Source organism: Pan paniscus, chromosome 7, assembly GCF_029289425.2.
Source record: "Pan paniscus chromosome 7, NHGRI_mPanPan1-v2.0_pri, whole genome shotgun sequence".
Taxonomy (NCBI): Eukaryota; Metazoa; Chordata; class Mammalia; order Primates; family Hominidae; genus Pan; species Pan paniscus.
In genome coordinates, this window is record NC_073256.2 from 62,225,394 (window position 1) to 62,251,875 (window position 26,482).

At 37.7% G+C, this 26,482-nt stretch overlaps 1 pseudogene; it reads right to left on the reverse strand.

Moving 5' to 3' along the window:
• Positions 1-24,815, reverse strand: part of LOC100981233 (asparagine synthetase [glutamine-hydrolyzing]-like) — a 34,937-nt pseudogene extending 10,122 nt beyond the window's left edge.
• Between the last annotated feature and the right edge of the window lie 1,667 nt (positions 24,816-26,482).

Below are 26,482 nucleotides of genomic sequence, written 5' to 3' on the forward strand. Positions count from 1 at the left end.
GGGCAGCAGAGTGAGACTCTGTCTCAGATAAATAAATAAATAAATAAATAAATAAATAAATAAATAAAGCATGTGATCTTTGTGACTTACTCCCTGTTCCCACCCGCCTCCCCTTTTGAAATCCCTAATAATAACTTGCTGGTTTTGCGGCTCGGGGGCATCACAGAACCTATCAAAATGTGATGTCACCCCCGGAGGCCCAGTTGTAAAATTTCTTTCTTGTACTCTTTCTCTTTATTTCTCAGACTGGCTGACACTTAGGGAAAATAGAAAAGAACCTATGTTGAAATATTGGGGGCTGGTTCCCCCAATAATAGTTTTATCTTGAGTTGATTTACTACCTTTGGAATTCTCATTTCTGTTGACAGATACAAGTAATAGGAAGAAAAGTGATGATCTAGAAATGGGACTCTCAGTTCAAGGCTTAAAGGAGAAAATAAGAAAATCTAAATTAAAATGGGTGTTTAGTGCCCAACAGTTTAGGTTCTGATTCAGTTTCCCATCAATTCAACCAGATCCTTAGAAATGTTAAGGTCATAAAGTCACAAGCCTCCTAATGACTGCCCTACACTAATGAATGAATACAAAAAAATCTTCATTTAAAATAATATATATATCATGTCATCTAGGAAGTAAAATTAACTGAGACTATTACTTTTACTTTCCTTTCTAGGAATAGTTAAATGAATATTTCAAAAAGCAGAAAAAGTTACAAATCATGAGTGACCTAATCATTAAGTAAATACCTTGACTGGACCTTTCTAACTCAGTGTTTTCTAGGTGAGACCATCTCTTCTAACAACTGTGATGACAACACAGTATTTTTTTACCACTGGTTAATAATTCACATCCAATATGCAATATAAACCAGCATTCTGCTATATTTCATCAAATGCCATATAACCAGTTTCCTGAAGCCTAGTGACTCTAGTTAAGACAAGCATAAGATAATAACCGAATTCAGTTCATTCCCCAAACCCATATTTAATTATATCCAAATCTAAGTGTGATTCAGCAGAGAGAACAAAACATTTAATGTTAGCTGTTTATCCTATACAGTAAAAGTCTTCAGTTCCTCAACATAACTTTAGACAACCAGAAATGATACCAAAGAAACCCAGTTCTTTATAATGAAATCAAACCCCTTGCATCTTCACAACCCTATCCCCTCAGGGTCACTACAGCACCAAACAGGCATGGTGGGCACTCAATACTTGTCACATAATGTTTGCAATATTTACCTCTCTTTAAAACACTTAACAATGCTGTAACAACTTTCCCTCTTCCCTCTTGGTTGTTCAGATGTGAGTAGAATGTTGTTACCCTTTAAGGTGAAAATTCCACCTCAAACAACCTGTGGAAGAAGACGTCTCTACATGTACCACAACAACACTTTGAAATGTGGCCTAATTCTTTTGGGACTAAGTTAAGAAACAGCTTCATTTTTTCTATAAAAGTCTCACTTGGTAACATATAGCCAACTCTATGTAACATATAGCCAATTAGCTATTTTTTTTTATTTTTTTCAGGGTATTGGGTTTTATTTTTTTTTTTGGTGTTTTTTTTCGTTTCACAGCTACTCCTGAGTAGCTGTGAGTATAAGCATGGGCCACCATACCCGGCTGTAACTACTTTTAAAGAATAAAAATTATCTGACGCTATTAAAATTTCTTTCTTCCCCAAGAGATAGAAAACAAACACTATCAGATTCCCTTTTGTAACCTCACAAGAGACTCAAAAATATTACTGTCATACTGAAAGATGATATAAAATAGTCAAATAATTCATACTTTTCTTAATATAGCACGAATATCCCTCCACTTCAGAGTGCTTACATTGTGAAAATATATGTAACCCTGAATAAGTTCATCTGATCCCTCTCCAGAAAAGATCACCACGCTATCTGTGTTCTTCTGAATATACTTGGAAATTAAATACATACCTTAAATGAGAGAGAGAAATTAACTTTAATGCCAACATAACCTTCCACCAAAAATGCCCTTGATTTGATTTTTGGAAATAATTGAAAACTTTACTACTATACTGGACTTCATATTAATATAAAGTAGTTTCCACAATAATGACCTTATATTTACAAGCAATTTATATGTACTTAATCCAAAAGTACTACTGTAAAATAAAATAACCCAGAACCATTCTGTCATTTTATAAATAGGTTTTAAAATTCTAATATTTTAGACCAAGAATGTCCACCTCAAAACTTTGCTGAGCTGAAAAATGACTCAAATACCTAAAAATCATGCCTTTTATAGTGGTATTACAACACAAAAATAAGAATAAGCATTTTGGTGGTTTAGTGTTAATTTTGTTAGGTATTTTGCCCCTGTCACTCCCCATTCACCAGACTTCACATGAAGTTGGGGAGACTATATAAGTTATTAAACCTAACTCCTTGGTTCTGCACCACATCTCTCTAAACCAGTGTTTCTTTTCAACCTTGCTTGTATCATCACCATAGCTAGAGAGACTTTTTAGACATTTATTTTCCTAACCCCACCCCAGCCCCATGAAATTCCAATACCAGAACTATCCTGTCTATCCGTTTATTTATTGTGATGCTTTGGAGGGCCATAAACCATTGTAATACCTAAGATATTTTTGCCCTCCAAGGCAAGTTTCTTGGAGAGAGAGGCAGTAGCATATAAAGGCTCGATAACACTGGATCAGTCTGATTTGGAGTATACTTCCAATCTCAGTAGATATATTATCTATAAGATAAAATTAGTATTGTTTGCAAAGAAAGGATAGCTAATGACTGGCAAGTTGTGTGATGCAATATTTACCAAAATTTATCTAAAATGAGTATTTCTTATCAAAAATGCATTACCAAATAGACCTATTTCCTACAGACTGCACCCCAAGAAACTATAAGAGAAATGGGAGGTAGAGGGCAGAAAATATGTATCTACTTCCTGGGAAAACACCAACAGTGATACCAAAAATGTGGAGGTTGAACTATATATTTATCGTTCCCTTTACTCCAAAAGAGATTCAGAGAATTCTTAAGTGGTCTTAAATAATCAGTAACATAGGGATTTAATTTGCATTCATCCTTAAATAACTATTATTTTAAATAACTAAATATTTTAAATTATTGCCTGAAATTTTTTTTAAACCTTACATTTTTTCAGTATTAAAAAACCTGTTTATTTAATAATCATAATACCTTACTTACTGAAGCATGAGCTGTTGTAATGTTGTAAGTTTCCAAGGAAAATATGACTTCATCCAGAGCCTGAATGCCTTCCTCAGAGTTAAAGAGAACTTCATGATGTTCACTTCCAATATGATTTCCCACCTTATTATATAAATACCCATTTACTTGTTAAAGAAAATAACTTCCCTTGAAAATCAAACATGACAAGAGTTCACAAAGCTTTATGAATTAACAACGGTGAAAATTAAACAAGGAAAAAAGGGAAAAATGATTTTACAGGCCACTACATACAACCCCATCCAGGCCCTGCTTCAACTCCACCACCAGGAAGTAAGTCTCCCCTCAGCTCCTCTGGTGCCAAGACTTTAACCATTCTCCCAGTTGGTGCCTCCCTCCCCACCTATTTTACCTAACCCACCTCATCTCTCTCTAGTCCAACATGGTCCCACACTAAGCTTGGTCTTTTTTGGTCCTTCGGTAATGCCTAATTTTATATCCAGGATGTTATTCCTACATAGAATGGCTCCTCCCCTTATTCTACTTTCCTTGGCTATTTTGGATTCTCTAAGCATTGCTCACCTTGCATTGAGAGTGCTCTCTAGCTCTTTCTCATCCATGCTACAAAAGTTCTCCATAGTGGGAACAAGGTTTCCTGCTCACTGAATTCAGACAAGCTTCCCTCTGCCCACAGTATTCTAAATACAGCACTTTTTAAAATAATAATAACAGCCAACACTTACTAAGTACTTACTACATACTAAGTTCTACCCTACTTACTTTACATGAATTATGCCACTTCACCTTAAAACTACCCCACAGAAGACACTATTTTTTTTTACATAAATGAATAGAGCCAGGTTTTCAAATCACAATTCAGGCTCCAAAAACTGCAGTCTTCATCCTGATACCAAGCCTTTACGTTATTTTTTAAAAAACAAATAAACAAATGAAAAAACCTCTTTTTTGAATGTTTCAAGATGGGGTCTTGCTATGTTGCCCAGGCTGGACTTGAACTCCTGAGCTCAGACCTCCCACTACAGCCTCCCAAGTATCTGGGACTACAGGTGTGTGCCAATGCACCTGACTTACGCCTTTTCTTTTTTTTTTCTTTCTTTCTTTCTTCTTTCTTCTTTTTTTTTTCACAAGGTCTCACTCTGTCACCCAGGCTCCCACAAACCCAAGACTACAGGCATGCACAACCAAGCCTGGCTAATTTTTGTATTTTTTTGTACAGATGGAGTTTCACTACATTGCTCATGCTGGTTTCAAACTCCTGACCTCAAGTAATCCACCTCCCCTGGCCTCCTAAAGTGCTGGGATTACAGGTGTAGTCACCATGCTCAGACACCTTTGCTTTCAAAAGAGCATAATTATCATCATAGGGTCTTTGTGAGAATTGTATGGGTCATAATAGATAAAAGTACATAGAGGACAGTGTACAACACAGGGCATATTCAACAGCCATTTCCTTCCATTTTAATACATTTAATTTAAAACAACTGCCCCAGTCAATACAGTAGCAGAAGTAGAGTCATCCATTATTGACTCCACTTTCATTCTAATAACAAGCCTACTCTAACTACACAAGGGAAAGAGACAACACCTTACCTTTCTAGCAGCCAGTAAATCAGGGCTGTCTTCCATGCCAATTACAAATGTCTGGAGAGGATACTGTACTTGGGCCTCTTTGAGCTGCTTCAACAGGGTAGCAGCAACAAGCTGGAGTCCAAGCCCTCTACATGCAAAAGAGGAAGTGGAAGTGTCCTAGTTATGTGTCTTGCATAAGACAGGGACAGAGGATGTACAATCCTGATAAACACCAAGATAATAGTTTTACCATTTAAAATCCCTAAGTTTTATAAACTGAAATCAACTTCAAGAAGAGAAAAATATATAAACTGTGATAATAGTAGTATTTGAATTGGTTAAAAATCACTACACAGAATTCTAAAGAACGTTCACTGGCTCACTCTTACACCAATAATATAGCTATAGTGTAACTCAAGTTGGAGTATTACTATGCCTATTAAATGCAGCTTATAAAAAATTGTTTCCATCCTATAATGAAGGAAAGATTAAATCATATAGTAAATATTTTATAGTAAAAACCAAAGGGATGGCTACACATCATTTCAATTAAACATGCACTAAGTATAATTAGGTTTCTTAATTGACTTCACCTGATAAAAGGCAACCTGTCTGTCATCAAACGCCTTTTTATAGCATCATTAAAAAGGATCCAGAGTTTGTTCTTCACAGTTTCTGTCTCAAAACCTATAAACACGGCAAATAAATCAAACACCTCCAGAAAATCTTGGGCTGGATGAGTTATTGAAATAAAATACACAATCATCAACATCTATCATGATGGCATTTACTCAATGCTGGAGTCTGCCAAATCTTTATGTATTCCCTCCAAACAAAATAGGAAGTAGGTCTTGAAACTAAAATCATTCAAATGATGTGAAAGTACAACTTACAACTTTTTCCCTTAGAGAAGGATGGGGAATAGGTGGGTGGGTGGGTGTCTGCTACCTGGAAAGAGTTTCTCCACATTGTAATAGAGCGCGTGTGGGGGTTCATCCCGACAGTGATGATATTTAACCATTACCACGGATGCAACTTGGCCATTTGGCTTTAAATCAAAAACTTCATAGTGTCCAGGAAGAAAGGGCTCCACTTTTAAAAAGGGAGCCTTGAAGTGCTTCAATGTAACAAGACCTACAAATTCAAAATGATACATTTATTCAAATTAGGTAACCCTTCCCAATAACTTTCACGATTAGTTAACATCCTCTACATTCCTATTTATTTTCCCTTTTTTAATACAAACACATGTCCATTCAATAAGCAAAATAGGAAAAAAAATTTAATCACCCAAAGCCCAACCATCTACTTACCAGAGAGAAAATAATGACACAGGGATATACTGCCAAATTACACTAACTTTTAGTAATTCAAAGCAATAGAAAAATCTCCAGTGTTCAATTTCTTCTTAGATAGATTTCTAATCAAGAAAACCTATTTTCTATACTAAAGCAAATATACACAAAAGGAAAAAACACACTTATGAAGTAAAGGGATGAACTGGAGTCCTAATGTTATGATAGGCTGGCAGTCATTTATTTGTCATCCCTGAGGTATTTTCAGAAAATAGCCATGGTTCCCAGACCTTTAACAATCACAATGATCCATTCTTAGCTACTTTAAAGTCAGATAAGAAGACATCTATCCCTTAACTAGTTGTTATACATATATGTAAATAAAACCATATAATTTAAATTTCCTCAATTCTCACAGACAGTACCCAACATTACATCACCATGATCTTTGATACAAACATTAATGTTTTATTGTAAATCGTAACAGACTACCTACATGGAATACTCGTGATTTACAATTTGAGATTGTCAATCCAGCCAGTAACCTGTGTAACACTGAATTCAAATACCAGGAAAAGGACCCAGATTCCCTCACCAGCTAGCAGAGCTCAAGTGAGCCACACAGGCCGGGTAGGGAATGGGGAGTAATTAAAAAGTTTTAAGCAGGCAGTACTATAATCAGATGAGTTTATGACAGATTATTCTAAAAGCACTGAGAAAGGAAAATTCTTGCAGTATTTCAGATAAGATCATTTGGTCTGGAAAAGGACAGTGTCAAGGATATAAAAAAGAACAATCAAGGAATTTCAGAGGGTAAACTGGATGTGATTATAGTTCCATATCAAGTGATCATCAGGCTCAGAGAAGGTACAGGGAGCGGGAGGCTGCTTTTCCTCAGTGTTCTCTTTGCCAGGCTTGCCCAGCAGTCCTGGCAACTGACAAATATATGATATACATATTCATATACATATACATATATACACTAAATAATCTTGGCACCCTTGTCAAAAATCAGTTGATTATTTATGTATAAGTTCATATCTGACTCTCAATTCTATCCCACTGGTCTATACATCTATCCTGCCAGTATTATGCTGTCCTTATTACCATTGTCTTGAAGTAAGTTTTAAAGCCGTAAGTATGAGTTCTCCTACTTTGTTCCTCATTTTCAAAAGATTATTTTGGCTATTCTTAGTCCATTGCAATTCCATATGAATTTGAGAGTCAGCTTGTCGATTTTACAAAAAACTCATCTGGCATTCTGATAGGGATGAAGTTAAATCTGTAGATCAGTTTAGGGAGGACTGCCATCTTAACAATGTTTAGCCTTCGTCCATGATCATGGGATACTTTTCCATTTATTTAGATCTTCTTTCATTTCCTTCAACAATGTTTTATGGTTTTCAGAGTACATGTTTTATACTTCTTAAATTGATTTCTAAGTATTTTATTCTTTTTGATACTATGATAAATGAAGTTGCTTTCTTTTTTCTTTTTCTTTTTTTTTTTTTTTTTTTTTTGAGATGGAGTCTCACTCTGTCGCCCAGGCTGGAGTCCAGTGGCAGGATCTCAGCTCACTGCAAGCTCTGCCTCCCAGGTTCATGCCATTCTCCTGCCTCAGCCTCCTGAGTAGCTGGGACTACAGGTGCCCGCCACAACACCTGGCTAATTTTTTGTATTTTTAGTAGAGACAGGGTTTCACCGTGTTAGCCAGGAAGGTCTACATCTCCTGACCTCATGATCCACCCTCCTCGGCCTCCCAAAGTGCTGGGATTACAGGCATGAGCCACTGCACCCGGCCATGAAGTTGCTTTCTTAATTTCATTTTCAGATTGCTCATTGCAAGTATGTAGTACTCAGTTAAAGTGTGTGAAATACCACTGATTTTTGTATATTGATTTTGTATTCTGCAACCCTGATGAACACAAGGGATTTGTACCTAGAATACATAAGGAACTATTACAGTTCAGTAATAAAAAGACAAAATAACCCAATTAGGGATTGATAATTCAAGAATGGATAAACAAACTGCAGTACATGCCAACAAATGGAATATCATTCAGCAATTTAAAAAATGAGCTATCAAGCCATGAAAAAACACGGAAGAAACCTAAGTGTATACTGCTAGGTGAAAGAAGCCAGTCTGAAAAGGCTCCATACTATGTGACTACAACTATTTTATGACATTCTGGGAAAAGCAAAATTAGAAAAGTAAAAAGATCAGTAACGACTGGGGGTTTAGGAGGAAGAGGGAGAGGAATGAATCAGTGGAGCACAGGAGATTTTTAGGGCAATGAAACTGTTCTACATAATACTTTAATGGTGGGTACATGACATTATACATTTGTCAAATCCAAAAATCTATAAAACACATAGAGTGAACCCTAATGTAAACTATGAACTTCAGTTAATATATAAGTATCAGTTCACCAAATATAATAAATGTAGCAGAGTAATGCAAGATGTTAAGAGCTGGGAAAATTGGGCAGGGGCACTGTAGCGGAAGCATATGTGAACTCTCAGCACTTTTCTCTCAATTTTTTCTAAAACGGCTCTAAAAAAATAAAGTCTATTATGTTTCCAAAATAAAATGATCCCTAGAAGGAAAAAAAAAATGGCATAGGATCTGAAGAAATATTTCTCCAAAGAAGTTATACAAATGGCCAATAAGCATGAGATAAGATGCTGGACATCATTGTAAACAGGAAAATACAAATCAAAACTACAATGAGATACCACTTCACATACATTAGAAAGGCTAGAATTAAAAAGTGACACAGTAAGTGTTTGTGAAGATGTAGAGAAACTGAAATTTTAATAAACTGCTGGAGGGAATAAAAAATAATGTAGCCATTTCAAAAGTAGTCTGGCAGTTCCTCAATTATACATAGTTATCATGTGTCCCAGCAATTCTACTACTAGATATACATCCAAGGGAAATGTCTATGCAAAAACTTGTACACGAATGTTTATAGCAGCATTATTCGTAATAGCCAAAAGGGGTAAACAATGTCCTCAATATCCATCAACTGTCAAGTGGATAAACAAAATCCAGTGTATCCATGTAGTGGAATATCATTTGGCCATAAAGTAAGTACTGATACATGTCACAGCATAGACAAATTTTGAAAGCATTATGCCAAGTGAAAGAATCCAGTCACAAAAGCCCATATGATATATAATCCCATTTATATGAAACATACAGAATAGGGAATCCAGAGGCAGAAAGATTGGTGGTTGCCAGGGCTACAACTTCAGGAGTGCAGATGATGGATATAGAGAGATGGAATTGAAAGCTAAAGGGCACAGGAGGCAGGGAGTTCTGGTGAGTGCCTGCACTCCTAGCTACTAGGCAGGCTGAGGTGGGAGGATTGATTGAGCCCAAAATTTCAAGTCTGCACTAAGCTATGATCACACCACTGCACTGCAGCCTGGGCTGGGCAACTGAGCAAGACACCATCTCAAAAAAAATAATAATAAAAAAAATTAAAAACCCTGGTTGACTCTTCCAGTAAAAAATAAGGTAAAGGGCATAGGTTTTGGTGGAAAAACAATTCTAAAATTGATTGGAGTGTTGGTTACCAACATCTGTGAATATACTAAAATCCACTGAACTGTATACTTCAAGTGAGTGAATTACATGGTATGTGAATTACCAATAAAGCTGTTTTTGAAATCCTAATATTTGCTGTGCTATAACTGCAGCAAAGTACTGCAGTGCAATAATTGCAGAGCCAACCCTTCCATTACAGTATGGCACAGGAAAACTTAAAACTGCACTTAGGATCAAGCTAGATGCAGAGCATCTATTAGCACAGCAAAAAATAAATGATTGCACTAAAAACTCATCCTTCAAGGATTACAGAATTGAAGTGCTGAAAAGGAGAGTACAACTCCTCTGTTATTTTTAAAAAAGGTAAAGACTCGTAACTTAATTAGTTACTGGTAAGCTTCTGGATTGCTCTCTAAGAGATTTTCAAATATAATTTAAAAGAAAACACACAACCAAGATAATAATGAAAATCTATAGAAAAATTTATTATTACCTTTAGCTTCTGAACATACAGCCAAAAATCGGTCTTCTGTCATTGCTTTAAACAAAGGTCTGAATCCTTATGTATCTCTGCCCAGGAACACTTTCTTATTGGCAGTATCCAGTAAAAAAATTGCAAACACACCATCCAACACACAAATTGTTTGCTCATTTCCTCCTTTGTCATAAAGATGAAAAATTAACTCACCATCCATTTTGGTCTGATATTCAAATTCAAAATGCTGTTGTATCTTAAGAACCACTAGCAAAACCAAAATATTACACTCCTTGTACATTCACTAATAATATTTTTATTGCAAAGTTGTTTCAGTATTTCTGAGCTCTATAATCATTTCATGCACTTTGGTGATTTAGGAGAATCATAGCAATATCAAACTAGGGTTTGCTTCAACTCATAATTCTGCAAATTCTGTTCAACATAAAGCTGAACCCATGAAAATTGTAGTTGCAGTCTGATAAACAGAATATAATGGGAACGTATCAGAACCTGTAACCTGTAAATGTAACCTGTGGAAGAATGGAAATGCATATAATATACATACTATGCATGTAATACATATATGTTTATGTATATGCAGATTGAGTATCCCTTATCTGAAATGTTTGAAACCAGAAAGGTTTTGGGTTTTTATTTATTTATTTATTTATTTTTGGATTTTGGAATATTTGCATATATGTGAGATATCTGGGGGATAAGACCCAGGTCTAAACATGAAATTCATTTATGTTTCATATATCTTATACACATACTCCAAAGGTAATTTTATATAATATTTCAAATAAACTTGTGCATGAAACAAAGTTTGTGTACATGGAACCATCAGAAAGCAAAGGTGTCACTATCTCAGCTACCATGGGAAAACCTATGGCTGTTTGACATCATTGACCATGATTCCTGTCTCTGAATTTATATGCTACTGATGAGCAATCATTTTCATACACTTATTCACACATAAGTAAAAAATGTGACATACCATTAATACAGTAAAAAATAAATAATACATTAATACAGTAATACATTAATTACTGTAATTAATTACTGTAATTAATTACTGTAATTACAGTAATTAATTAATTACTGCAATTAATTACTGTAATTACAGTAATTAATTAATTACTGTAATTAATACAGTAATACATTAATACAGTAAAAAATAATAACCAGAATACCTGCATCAGCTGTTAAACAGCTGTACAAACAATGGCAGGCATTCAAACTCTACCTACAATTCTGTGTTTTTTGATTAAAATGTTACTATACACTGTATTTTTTTCTTTTTTTTAGATAAGAAGAAATATCAGAAGACTTGAGTGACTAGGAGGCGAGTCCTCTGAGGTTGAGGAGCCATTCTGCCACATGGCTTTTTAAAATGTTTCTCCAGAGTCATCTGCCTCATTAACAGTGGCTTTTGTCTTGGAAATCTTTGATTTTGCCTGTTCACTCTGATGGTAGTTTCTTTTGCTGTGCAGAAGCTCTTTAGTTTAATTAGATCCCATTTGTCAATTTTGTCTTTTGTTGCCATTGCTTTTGGTGTTTTAGACATGAAGTCCTTGCCCATGCCTATGTCCTGAATGGTAATGCCTAGGTTTTCTTCTAGGGTTTTTATGGTTTTAGGTCTAACGTTTAAGTCTTTAATCCATCTTGAATTGATTTTTGTATAAGGTGTAAGGAAGGGATCCAGTTTCAGCTTTCTACATATGGCTAGCCAGTTTTCCCAGCACCATTTATTAAATAGGGAATTCTTTCCCCATTGTTTGTTTTTCTCAGGTTTGTCAAAGATCAGATGGTTGTAGATATGCGGCGTTATTTCTGAGGGCTCTGTTCTGTTCCATTGATCTATATCTCTGTTTTGGTACCAGTACCATGCTGTTTTGGTTACTGTCGCCTTGTAGTATAGTTTGAAGTCAGGTAGTGTGATGCTTCCAGCTTTGTTCTTTTGGCTTAGGATTGACTTGGCGAGGCGGGCTCTTTTTTGGTTCCATATGAACTTTAAAGTAGTTTTTTCCAATTCTGTGAAGAAAGGCCTTGGTAGCTTGATGGGGATGGCATTGAATCTGTAAATTACCTTGGGCAGTATGGCCATTTTCACAATATTCATTCTTCCTACCCATGAGCATGGAATGTTCTTCCATTTGTTTGTATCCTCTTTTATTTCATTGTGCAGTGGTTTGTAGTTCTTCTTGAAGAGGTCCTTCACATCCCTTGTAAGTTGGATTCCTAGGTATTTTATTCTCTTTGAAGCAATTGTGAATGGGAGTTCACTCATGATTTGGCTCTCTGTTTGTCTGTTGTTGGTGTATAAGAATGCTTGTGAATTTTTGTACATTGATTTTGTATCCTGAGACTTTGCTGAAGTTGCTTATCAGCTTAAGGAGATTTTGGGCTGAGACAGTGGGGTTTTCTAGATATACAATCATGTCGTCTGCAAACAGGGACAATTTGACTTCCTCTTTTCCTAATTGAATACCCTTTATTTCCTTCTCCTGCCTAATTGCCCTGGCCAGAACTTCCAACACTATGTTGAATAGGAGTGGTGAGAGAGGGCATCCCTGTCTTGTGCCAGTTTTCAAAGGGAATGTGCCAGCTTCCAGTTTTTGCCCATTCAGTATGATATTGGCTGTGGGTTTCTCATAGATAGCTCTTATTATTTTGAAATATGTCCCATCAATACCTAATTTATTGAGAGTTTTTAGCATGAAGGGTTGCTGAATTTTGTCAAAGGCTTTTTCTGCATCTATTGAGATAATCATGTGGTTTTTGTCTTTGGCTCTGTTTATATGCTGGATTACATTTATTGATTTGTGTATATTGAACCAGCCTTGCATCCCAGGGATGAAGCCCACTTGATCATGGTGGATAAGCTTTTTGATGTGCTGCTGGATTCGTTTTGCCAGTATTTTATTGAGGATTTTTGCATCAATGTTCATCAAGGATATTGGTCTAAAATTCTCTTTTTTTGTTGTGTCTCTGCCTGGCTTTGGTATCAGAATGATGCTGGCTTCATAAAATGAATTAGGGAGGATTCCCTCTTTTTCTATTGATTGGAATAGTTTCAGAAGGAATGGTACCAGCTCCTCCCTGTACCTCTGGTAGAATTCGGCTGTGAATCCATCTGGTCCTGGACTCTTTTTGGTTGGTAAGCTATTGATTATTGCCACAATTTCAGATCCTGTTATTGGTCTATTCAGAGTCAACTTCTTCCTGGTTTAGTCTTGGCAGAGTGTATGTGTCGAGGAATTTATCCATTTCTTCTAGATTTTCTAGTTTATTTGCGTAGAGGTGTTTGTAGTATTCTCTGATGGTAGTTTGTATTTCTGTGGGATCGGTGGTGATATCCCCTTTATCATTTTTTATTGTGTCTATTTGAGTCTTCTCTCTGTTTTTATTAGTCTTGCTAGCAGTCTATCAATTTTGTTGATCCTTTCAAAAGAAAATTTTCACAACCTACTCATCTGACAAAGGGCTAATATGCAGAATCTACAATGAACTCAAACAAATTTACAAGAAAAAAACAAACAACCCCATCAAAAAGTGAGCAAAGGACATGAACAGACACTTCTCAAAAGAAGACATTTATGCAGCCAAAAAACACATGAAAAAATGCTCATCATCACTAGCCATCAGAGAAATGCAAATCAAAACCACAATGAGATACCATCTCACACCAGTTAGAATGGCAATCATTAAAAAGTCAGGAAACAACAGGTGCTGGAGAGGATGTGGAGAAATAGGAACACTTTTACACTGTTGGTGGGACTGTAAACTAGTTCAACCATTGTGGAAGTCAGTGTGGCGATTCCTCAGTGATCTAGAACTAGAAATACCATTTGACCCAGCCATCTCATTACTGGGTATATACCCAAAGGAATATAAATCATGCTGCTATAAAGACACATGCACACGTATGTTTATTGCGGCTCTATTCACAATAGCAAGCACTTGGAACCAACCCAAATGTCCAACAATGATAGACTGGATTAAGAAAATGTGGCACATATACACCATGGAATACTATGCAGCCATAAAAAATGATGAGTTCATGTCCTTTGTAGGGACATGGATGAAATTGGAAATCATCATTCTCAGTAAACTATCGCAAGAACAAAAAACCAAACACCGCATATTCTCACTCATAGGTGGGAATTGAACAATGAGATCACATGGACACAGGAAGGGGAATATCACACTCTGGGGACTGTTGTGGGGTTGGGGGAGGGGGGAGGGATAGCATTGGGAGATATACCTAATGCTAGATGACGAGATAGTGGGTGCAGCGCACCAACATGGCACATGTATACATATGTAACTAACCTGCACAATGTGCACATGTACCCTAAAACTTAAAGTATAATAATAAAAATAAATAAATAAATAAACAAAAAGGAAATCTTTGATTTTATAAACTGACATGACCTCTTGTTCTGTTATGAATGCAGGTAGCTCTAGTCCTTCAAAATCTCTATCACACATTTTCACCATGTCATCTGTATGTTTAAACTATAGTCCAATTTCTCCAACAGCTTAACTTTCTGTGTTATAAATGTTTCTACTTTTCCTTATCATTGCTGCTCATAGGGATATCTACAGGCCTTGTTGACATTTTCAGTATCTTAACACCACAGAGCAGAGAATAAGCAAAAATACACAACGGGTAATGCACATAGGTCCCATCTGTGGGGATCCTGCCATTGGCGTGTCCTGCTTGCACATGAGCCATTCTATTACCCTTTGTGGACGTGCTTGCATGGGGAAATCTGAGCATGTGTAGAAAAGTTATACTGCAGCTGAAGCAGGATGAGAGGGTCTTTTTTCCCTAGAGAATGCCAAATAAACTGTGTGTTGTAGACCTGCATTTTGACTGTGACATCAAAATGCACATGTAGTGTCATGTCAGTGCTCAAAAAGTTTCACAGTTTGGAGCATTTCAAATTTCAGATTTTCAGATTAGGGATGCTCAACCCCTAAATTTAAGTTAAGACAATAGGTTGCCTGGTTGCCATGACACTAAAAAACATGACTTCTGCAACTGTAAACTTTTGGTTTGAGAAAATAGTATTGGCTAAGAAGTTTCTCCAGTTCAGCTTTGAAGACCTAGCTATAAAAATGTAAAGCAAAGGGACAAACATCATTTGGCATCATTCCCTGAAAAATAAATAGCTCCATCAAAATAAAAGATACATGATCCAAAACAAAGCTGCTGGTCCCCAGAGGTGGATGACAACACCCAGTGCTTCCACCAATGCAGTAGCATTAAAGCTACGCCTCACTGACAGATAAAATGATGGTGGTGCTTTATTAGTCAGCATGCCCCAAAGGGACAGCAAAGGGACTGCCACTGCATGCAGAGTAAGAAGGTTTGATTAGGCTACTCCCCAATTCTGACACTCTCCACCATCACTGGCAAACTACGAGGACAAAAAGGTCCTTGATGTATTCTTCTTTGTATATTGTACATTTCTGGCTGACATTAGAGAAAGAAGAGGTTTAAATCAGGTGGAAGTCCTAGATAAGTTTAAAACATGTTTTTGAATTTCAAAAAGTAAACCTATTATTTATTGCATGACCCATAAATACACTTCACACTCCATCCGGCTCACTCCATAATTTGTGAAACTTTTGTCTATAAGCCCTCACTGAACTGTCCAAAAATGGGCTTTGTCTGCAGTGACTATAAAGCCACTACCTGGTCACCCCTCTCTGCTGTATGAGGAATGATCCTATAACTAGCAGTTGGGGTCTGGAAACAATCTTCTGCTGACTGTTCTGGGCTAAACTGCCTGAAGCATAAGTGACCATCAAGCATTCGGTGACATTAGCAAGCAACAGCTTCCCAAATCTACCTTGCCCATCTCTTTGGCCTAATCTTTGCAGGTAATTTATTTTAAAAAGAGAAGGGTCCTTTGAGTAATGGATGTATCATGTCCTACTCTCTTAAACCAAACTCCAATGCTGCATCTTAGATAGAAGCCCTCTAATCTTGCTTCCTGAAGTGATGCTGTCATTTGACTTGGCTGCAGGCCCCTGATACTCCCCTGCCGGGAGAGGGCCTGCTCTTTGCCCCAGCCTTTACCCCATTCCTCTTTTCTTTCATTCAGTCTCCCTCCACTCCCAGCACACCTCTGGCTGTATTTTATTGTGGTGGTAAACTTTATTTTTATCAAAAAGGTGGTGGGGGGATTTTTGAGCTTATGTTGCAGAATACTTTATATAAGCCTAAAATATACATTTTGCTAATTAGACATATTTCTAGCTTCCCCAAGTACACAATCTTAGATGCTTGGTAGAAGCAATGGAACGAACTTCTCTACTTTTACAAATATAACATTTGACGAATTTAGAGTAGAAATTAATTATTTTCAAAATATTTAACTTCTTATAACTTTTTAACAAAAGAAACAACACTGTTCAAGTAAAACAGGGCACTTCCTATTTCATTTAAGGGAAAGCCAAGCTGATAATGCCATAATACCACCTAGTATTCTCTTGTATATGACACTGACTTGACTTAGACAGAAAAAAATTTTCATACTTTCTCCTTCTATTTTCCACTAGCAGGAAATTCCATTCTTGCCTTTCCTTTTCACCATTTCATCTCCAATCACCTAGAAAAATGATGTCTAGTGCATGGCAGGCTCTTAATAAGGAATAAAAACTGTGTGAATGAAATTTCATGAATAAATATTTTAACTTTTTAAATGAGACTATTATTAAGAGTGTTCCTATGAGCAAGCAACAATGACAAAAGCTATTGTTTGAGATAAAAATGTCCAAAACGTGGTTAGAATATAAATCTCTATCAATGCATGACAGGTATGTATTAAGAAGTCTCAAAAAATACCATGAAACATCACAACCAAATGCATGAAACTTGAATGACATCTGGCTCAAAACAAACAAAAACCAGCTATAAAGATAATCTTGGAAGCAATTTGAGAGGACAAGGTGGGCAGATTGACTGAGCTTAGGAGTTCCAGACCACCCTGGGCAACATGGTGAAAATCCGTCTTTACTAAAATACAAAAAATTAGCTGGGCATGGTGGCAGGTGCCTGTACTCCCAGCTACTCAGGAGGCTGAGGCAGGAGAATCGCTTGAACCTGGGAGGCAGAGGTTGCAGTGAGCCGAGACTGCACCACTGTACTCCAGCCTGGATGAGTGAGACACTGTCAAAAAAAAAAAAAAAAAAAAAAAAAAAAGATAATCTCCAGACACTTAGGGAAATTTAAGTATAAACTGAATATGAGGTGGTATTATGGATTCTTAGGTTTAATAAGGGTATTGATGTTATGTAGAAGAATGTCCTTATTCTTAGGAGATAAATGCTTATATATTTAGGAGTAAGTGTCATAATATCTGCACCATAGTCTCAAATGATTCAGCAAAAAAGATGTGTGTGCATGTAGGGGGGCAGGGTAGAAAGAAAAATCAAGCAAATATGACAAAACACTAATGAGTATTCAATCTGGGTGCTTCTGTTATTTTCTGTATGTTAGAATTTTTTTCAAAATGAAAATCTGGGGAGAGGCCAGGCGCAGTGGCTCACGCCTGTAATCCCAGCACTTTGGGAGGCCAAGGTGGGTGGATCATGAGGTCAGGAGATCGAGACCATCCTGGCTAACACGGTGAAACCCCCGTCTCTACTAAAAATACAAAAAAATTAGCCGGGCGAGGTGGCAGGCACCTGTAGTCCCAGCTACTCAGGAGGGTGAGGCAGGAGAATGGCGTGAACCCTGGGGGGCGGAGCATGCGGTGAGCCGAGATCGCGCCACTGCACTCCAGCCTGGGTGACAGCGAGACTCCGTCTCAAAAAAAAAAAAAAAAGTCTGGGGAGAAAGAGAAAAAATCCTAAGAGTTGGAGGCTGGCACAATGGCTGAATAGGAAGAGCTCTGGTCTGCAGCTCCCAGCGAGGTTGACGCAGAAGGTGGGTGATTTTTGCATTTCCAACTGAGATACCTGGTTCATCTCATTGGGACTGGTTGGACAATGGGTGCAGCCCATGGAGGGAGAGCTGAAGCAGGGTGGAGTGTTGCCTCACCTGGGAATGGCAAGGGGTTAGGGAATTTTCTCCTCTACCCAAGAGAAGCCATGAGGGACTGAGCCTGAGGAACTCTGGCACAGACACTGCACTTGTCCCATGGTCTTCGCAACCTGCAAACCGGGAGGTTTCCTCCTGTTCCTACCCCACAAGCGCCCTGGGTTTCAAGCTGGGCAGCCATTTGGGCAGACACCAAACTAGCTGCAGGAGCTCTTTTTTTCCATACCCCAGTGGCGCCTGGAATGCCAGTGAGACAGAAACGTTCACTCCCCTGGAAAGGGGTGCTGAAGCCAGGAAGCCAAGTGGTCTGGCTCGGCAGGTCCCACTCCCATGGACCCCAGCAAACTAGCTTGAAATTCTTGCTACCAGCACAGCAGCAGTCTGAGATCCACCCAGGAACTTCCAGGTTGATGCAGGGAGGGGCATCTGCCATTGCTGAGCCTTGAGTAGGCGGTTTTACCCTCAGAGTGTAAACGAAGCTGCTGAGAAGTTCAAACTGGGCAGAGGCCACAGCAGCTCAGCAAGGCTGCTGTGCCCAGACTGCCAGATTTCTCCTCCAGTCAAGGCATCTCTGAAAAAAAGGCAGCAGCCCCAGTCAGGGACTTATAGTTAAAACTGCCATCTCCCTGGGACAGAGCACCTGGGGAAAGGGGCGGCTGTGGGTGAAACTTCAGCAGATTTAAACATCCCTGACAGCTCTGATGAGAGCAGTGGACCTCACAACACAGCAGTTGATCTCTGCTAAGGGTCAGATTGCCTCCACAAGTTGGTCCCTGACCCGTGTGTATCCTGACTGAAAGACACCTCCCAGTAGGGGTTGACAGACATCTCATACAGGAGACCTCTGTTGGCATCTGGCAGGTGCCCCTCTGGGATAAAGCTTCCAGAGAAAAGATCAGGCAGCAATCTTTGCTGTTCTGCAGCCCCCACTGGTAATACCCAGGCAAAGAGGGTCAGGATTGGACCTCCAGCAAACTCCAGCAGACTGGCAGCAGAGGGGCCTGTCAGAAGGAAAACTAACAAACAGAAAGGAATAGCACATGCACTCAAAGACCCCATCCGAAGGTCACCAACATCAAAGACCAAAGGTACATAAATCTACAAAGATGGGGAGAAACCAGCACAAAAAAAGCTGAAAATTCCAGAAACCAGAATGCCTCTTCTCCAACAAAGAATCACAACTCCTCGCCAGCAAGGGAATAAAACCGGACAGATAGTGAGTTTGACAAATTGACAGAAGGAGGCTTCAGAAGGTGGGTAATAACAAACTCCTCTGAGCTAAAGGAGCATGTTCTAACTCAATGCAAGGAAGCTAAGAACCTTGAAAAAAGGTTAGACAAATTACTAACTACAATAACCAGTGTAGAGAAGAACATAAATGACCTGATGGAGCTGAAAAACAGCACAAGAACTTCGTGAAGCATACACAAGTACCAATAGCCAAATCGATCAAGTAGAAGTAAGGATATCCGTGATTGAAGATCAAGTTAATGAAATAAAGACAGAAGACAAGATTAGAGAAAAAAGAACAAAAGGGAACAAACAAAGCCTTCAAGAAATATGGGACTATGGGAAAGACCAAATCTACGTTTGATTGGTATACCTGAAAGTGAAGAGAAGAATGGAACCAAGTTGGAAAATACTCTTCAGGAGATTATCCAGGAGAACTTCCCAACCAAGCAAGACAGGCCAACATTCAAATTCAGGAAATAGACAGAATACCACAAAGATACTCCTTAAGAAGAGCAACCTCAAGACACATAATTGTCAGATTCACCAAGGTTGAAATGAAGGAAAAAAATGTTAAGGGCAGCCAGAGAGAAAGGTCGGGTTACCCATAAAAGGAATCCCATTAGACTAACAGTGGATCTCTCTGCAGAAACCCTACAAGCCAGAAGAGACTGGGGGCCAATATTCAACATTCTTTAAAAAAAAGAATTTTCAACCCAGAATTTCATATCCAGCCAAACTAAACTTCATAAGCGAAGGAGAAATAAAATACTTTACAGGCAAGAAAATGCTGACAGATTTTGTCACCACCAGGCCTGCCTTACAAGATCTCCCGAAGGAAGCACTAAACACAGAAAGGAACAACAGGTACCAGCCACTGCAAAAACATACCCAATTGTAAAGAATGTCAACACTATGAAGAAACTGCATCAACTAATGGGCAAAACAACCAGTTAGCATCATAATGACAGGAACAAATTCACATGTAACAATATTAACCTTAAATGTAAATAGGCTAAATGCTGTTTACAGACTGGTAAACTGGAAGAAGAGTAAAGACCCATCAGTGTGCTGTATTCAGGAGACCCATCTCACATGCAAAGACACACATAGGCTCAAAATAAAGGGATGGAGAACTATTTACCAAGCAAATGGAAAGCAAAAAAAAAAAAAAAGCAGGAGTTGCAATCCTAATCTCTGATAAAACATAATTTAAACCAACAAAAATCAAGAGACAAGAAGGGCATTATATAATGGTGAGGGGATCAACGCAGTAAGAAGAGCTAAGTATCCTAAATATATATGCATCCAATACAGGAGCACCCAGATTCATAAAGCAAGTTCTTAAGAGACCTACAAAGAGACTTAGACTCCCACACAATAATAGTGGGAGACTTTAACACCCCACTGTCAATATTCTACAGATCTATAAGACAGAAACTGAACAAGATTATTCAGGACTTGAACTAAGCACTGGACCAGGCAGACCTAATAGACATCTATAAAACTCTCCACCCCAAATCAAAAGAATATACATTCTTTTCAGCACCTCATCACATTTATTCTAATATTGACCACATAATTGAAAGCAAAATATTCCTCAGCAAATGTAAAAGAATGGAAATCATAACAAAAAGTCTCTCAGACCACAGTGCAATCAAATTAGAAATCAGGGTTAAGAAACTCACTCAAAACCACACAACTACTGGAAACTGAACAACCTGCTACTGAATGACTACTGGGTGAATAATGTAATGAAGGCAGCAGTAAGATGTTCTTTGAAACCAATGAGAACAAAGACACAATGTACCAGAATCTCTGGGACACATTTAAAGCAGGGTGTAGAGGGAAAATTATAGCACTAAATGCCCACAAGAGAAAGCAGGAAAGATCTAAAATTGACACCCTAACATCAAAATTACAAGAAATAGAGAAACAACAGCAAACAAATTCAAAATCTAGCAGAAGACAAGAAATAACTAAGATCAGAGCAGAACTGAAGGAGACAGAGTCATGAAAAAATCCTTCAAAAAAATCAGTGAATCCAGGAGGTGGTTTTATAAAAAGATCAACAAAATAGATATACCACTAGCCAGACTAATAAAGAAGAAAAGAGAGAAGAATCAAATAGATGCAATAAAAAATGATAAAGGGGATATCACCACTGATCCCACAGAAATACAAACTATCATCAGAAAATACTATAAACACCTCCACACAAACTAAAATCTAGAAGAAACAGATAAATTCCTGGACACATACACCCTCCCAAGACAATACCAGAAAGAAGTCGAATCCCTTAATAGACCACTAACAAGTGCTGAAATTGAGGCAGTAATTAACAGCCTACCAAACAAAAAAAGTGCAGCACCAGACAGATTCACAGCTGAATTTTACCTGAGGTACAAAGAGGAGCTGGTACCATTACTTCTGAAACTATTCCAAACAATAGAAAAAGAGGGAATCCTCCCAAACTCATTCTATGAGGCCACCATCATCCTGATACCAAAACCTGGCAGAGATAAAACAAACAAACAAAAAATTTCAGGCCAATATCCCTGATGAACATCAATGCAAAAATCCTCAACAAAATACTGGCAAACTGAAGCCAGCAGCACAGCAAAAAGCTTATCCACCAAGATCAAGTCAGCTTCATCCCTGGGATGCAAGGCTGGTTTAACATATGCAAATCAATAAACATAATTCATCACATAAACAGAACCAATGACAAAACCCACATGATTATCTCAATAGATGCAGAAAAGGCCTTTGACAAAATTCAACACCCTTCATGCTAAAAACTCTCAATAAACTAGGTATCAATGGAACATATCTCAAAATAATAAGAGCTATTTATGACAAACCCACAGCCAATATCATACTGAATGGGCAAAAACTAGAAGCATTTCCTTTGAAAACTGGTACAAGACACCACTCCTATTCAACATGCCTTCTGTCACCACTCCCATTCAACATACTATTGGAAGTTCTGGCCAGGGCAATCAGGCAAGAGAAAGAAATAAAGGGTATTCAAATAGAAAGAGAGGAAGTCGAATTGTCTCTGTTTGCAGATGACATGATTATCTATTTAGAAAACCCCATCCTCTCAGCCCAAAATCTCCTTAAGCTGATAAGCAAATTCAGCAAAGTCTCAGGATACAAAATCAATGTGCAAAAATTACAAGCATTCCTATACACCAATAACAGACAAACAGAGACACAAATCATGAGTGAACTCCCATTCATAATTGCTACAAAGAGATTGAAATACCTAGGAATACAACTAAATGGGATGTAAAGGACCTCTTCAAGGAGAACTACAAACCACTGCTCAAGGAAATAAGAGAGGACACAAACAAATGGAAAAATATTCCATGCTTATGATTAGGAACACTCAATATCATGAAAATGGCCATACTGCCCAAAGTAATTTAAAGATTTAATGCTATCCCCATCAAGCTACCAATGACTTTCTTCACAGAATTGGAAAAAACTACTTTAAACTGCATATGGAACCAAAAAAGTGCCTGCATAGCCAAGACAATCCTGGGTAAGAAGAACAAAGCTGGAGGCATCACGCTACCTGACTTCAAAGTATACTACAAGGCTATAGTAACCAAAACAGCATGGTACTGGTACCAAAACAGATATATAGACCAATGGAAGAGAACAGAGGCCTCAGAAACAAAACCACACATCTACAACAATCTGATTTTTGACAAACCTGACAAAAACAAGCAATGGGGAAAAGATTCCCTATTTAATAAATGTTGTTTGGAGAACTGGCTAACCATATGCAGAAAACTGAAACTGGACCCCTTCCTTATACCTTATACAAAAATCAACTCAAGATGGATCAAAGACTTAAACTTAAGACCTAGGACCATAAAAATCCTGGAAGAAAACCTGGGCAATACCATTCAGGACATAGGCATCGGCAAAGACTTCATGTCTAAAACACCAAAAGCTATGGCAACAAAAGCCAAAATTGACAAATGTGATCTAACTTAACTAAAGAGCTTCTGCACTGCAAAAGAAACTATCATCAGAGTGAACAGCCAACCTACAGAATGGGAGAAAATTTTTGCATTCTATCCATCTGACAAAGGGCTAATATCCAGAATCTACAAAAAACTTAAACAAATTTACAAGAAAAAAACAAACAACACCATCAAAAAGTGGGCGAAGGATATGAACAGACTCTTCTCAAAAGAAGACATTTATGCAGCCAACAGACATATGGAAAAATGCTCATCATTAGTGGTCATTAGAGAAATGCCAATCAAAACCACAATGAGATACAATCTCATGCCAGTTAGAATGGCGATTATTAAAAAGTCAGGAAACAACAGATGCTAGAGAGGACGTGGAGAAATAAGGGTGCTTTCACACTGTTAGTGGGAATGTAAATTAGTTCTACCATTGTGGAAGACACTGTGGTGATTCCTCAAGGATCTAAAACTAGAAATACCATTTCACCCAGCAATCCCATTACTGGGTATATACCCAAAGGATTATAAATCATGCTGCTATAAAGACACACGCACACTTATGTTTACTGCAGCACTATTCACAATATCAAAGACTTGGAACCAACCTAAATGTCCATCAATAATAGATTGGATAAAGAAAATGTGGCACATATACACCATGGAACACTATGCAGCCATAAAAATGGATGAGTTCATGTCCTTTGCAGGGACATGGATGAAGCTGGAAATCATCATTCTTAGCAAACTATTACAAGAACAGAAAGCCAAACACTGCATGTTCTCACTCATAAGTGGGAGTTGAACAATGAGAATGCATGGACATAGGGAGGGGAACATCATCCACCAGGGCCTGTCAGGGGGTGGTGGGCTAGGGGAGGGATAACATTAGGAGAAATACCTGACGTAGATGATGGGTTGATGGGTGCAGGAAGCCACCATGGCACGTGTATACCTATGTAACAAAACTGCACGTTCTTCACATGCACCCAAGAACTTATAGTATAATAAAAATAAAAAAAAATTAAGAGTCAAAGAAACTGAACTGTAATCCCCATTTTTATCACTTTTTTTGTGATCAAGTCATTTCACTCACCATTTCATTCATCAGTTCCCTATCTACATACTTGAGCAAATGAGATAGTGAACATAGTGTGCTTTGCAAAGTAAAAAGCATGATACAGAATACATAATATCATCATTACCAACAAGATCTTAAGTTTAATCACATCTAGACATCTGGTGTCTTTTTCCTTACCTTCTTATGGTTGTAGATTTCACCACTGTAACAGAGCCACAAATATGGATATTTCTTCACTTGAATTGGCTGCATTCCAAACAGCGGTTCTGGTGAAATCCAAAGCAGTTGTTGGTGTATCCACTGACATTCTCAAAACAGAATGCATCTGGACCCCTGTGTGCAATCTACATAGCATTCAGACACTGAACAGAAAGGCAGTCGTCACTGCCAAACAGGGCCAAATGCCACACGTGGTGGAATGAAACTATAAGCTCTCTATGGAGAGAAAAGCAGACAAATAAAAAATATTCAATATCCAATCCAAGTCTGCATTCAATCTTGATTCCAGAAACGTGCTTAAACCACTTCAAAGACTAAAATTTAAACCATCTTTTCTGTAGCGATTTCCCATTAGGTTGGTAGACACACGGGAGTAGAGAATAATTTAATTTACTTAACTAGTATTCAGAAAAGATAGTGACCTCTACATTCAACCAGCTATAGCAGCTTAGCACCCAGCCAAAGCCTGCATCTCTCCCACCTTAGGATTCAGTGGTTGGCTAGAGCTGGCAGCATCCAGGCCACATCTGTCTCTGCATTCTCAGTCTGCTTCCAAGATACAGATACAAATGCAGGCTAGCTCCAACCTAGCCAGAGATCCCAGCCCCACTCTCTCCATCCCAAATCCCTCAAAGATCCAAGAGACTTTCCAGATTACTAGAGTCTCCTCTCAGATTCTCTTGACAGTTAAATGCCCTCTCTTTACTGAACTAGCTGCAGGTAGAATATAATGGGTACAACAGAAAATCATACTGCTGTAAATGCAATACTAAGATACACAGGTCTTTTAAGTATTTCACTATATTACATCTAGCTTACCTCTAAGTGATTTATTCAGGTGTGATTGAAGAAAGTCTAAAGGGAAAATAAAGCAATTTAATTTGATATCAGATATCCTGGCTATAACAAATAAAACATTCTAAGTTGACAGAAGATACAAAATGTTTGCTATCAAAATGTTCTAACTGACAAAAATGTTCTCAAATATTTCTGTCTGAAAGTTGCATTGTTTAGGAAGGAAGCAAAGTAGGTGGGACATATACAGCAACAACATTTCTAAAAAAAAAAAAAAACAACTGGGCTCCTTCCTATAAACCTGGAAGCAAATAAATCATCCTTACATACATCAATTAACTTCCAATTTCAAACTCTCAACTGTGAAATAAAGGGCTGTTTTATTTGGCTGCTGCCAGCTCAAAATGACTGCTTTTACTAAAACATCTCTAACTTGAAAAATAACTATTTTTTTTAACTGAAAATTGCAGTAAATAGCCAGATAATTTGGGATAAACACCCTAAGGAAAAAATATATATTCAAGCTGCATAAGTCACTTTGAGCAATCCTTTGAAGATATTTCATTTATATCTAAATAAAACAAAGGTTTAGCTGGCTTTTCCGGAAAACCAGAACCAAATAATATATGATTACAATGAAAATCATCTCAAGTAATTTGGAAATGAACTACCACATGTCCTAATGCTGTCCCTTCCATGCACTTGACCAAATAGCCTATAATAGCCTATAACAAATTACTTACTTTGAGATTTAGTGGGAAAATTCTATGAGATTTAAATGAGATGACTACTAATAAGCCATCTGTCTTTGACTCTGTACCAATTAAAAATGGGTTAGGAAAGTGCTTTGAAAATCAAGTGTGGTCATCAGGGAATCATTTACCTAAGTCTTCTTAACGCTGCTTAGTGAATATTTAGCGTGCTATAGTAAATACAAGCTAACCACTAAATTGGAGGAGAAGGAGGGAGAACAAAGAGGCATGTAAAATGTACTTATTTTTTCTAGTAGGAAAAAGCC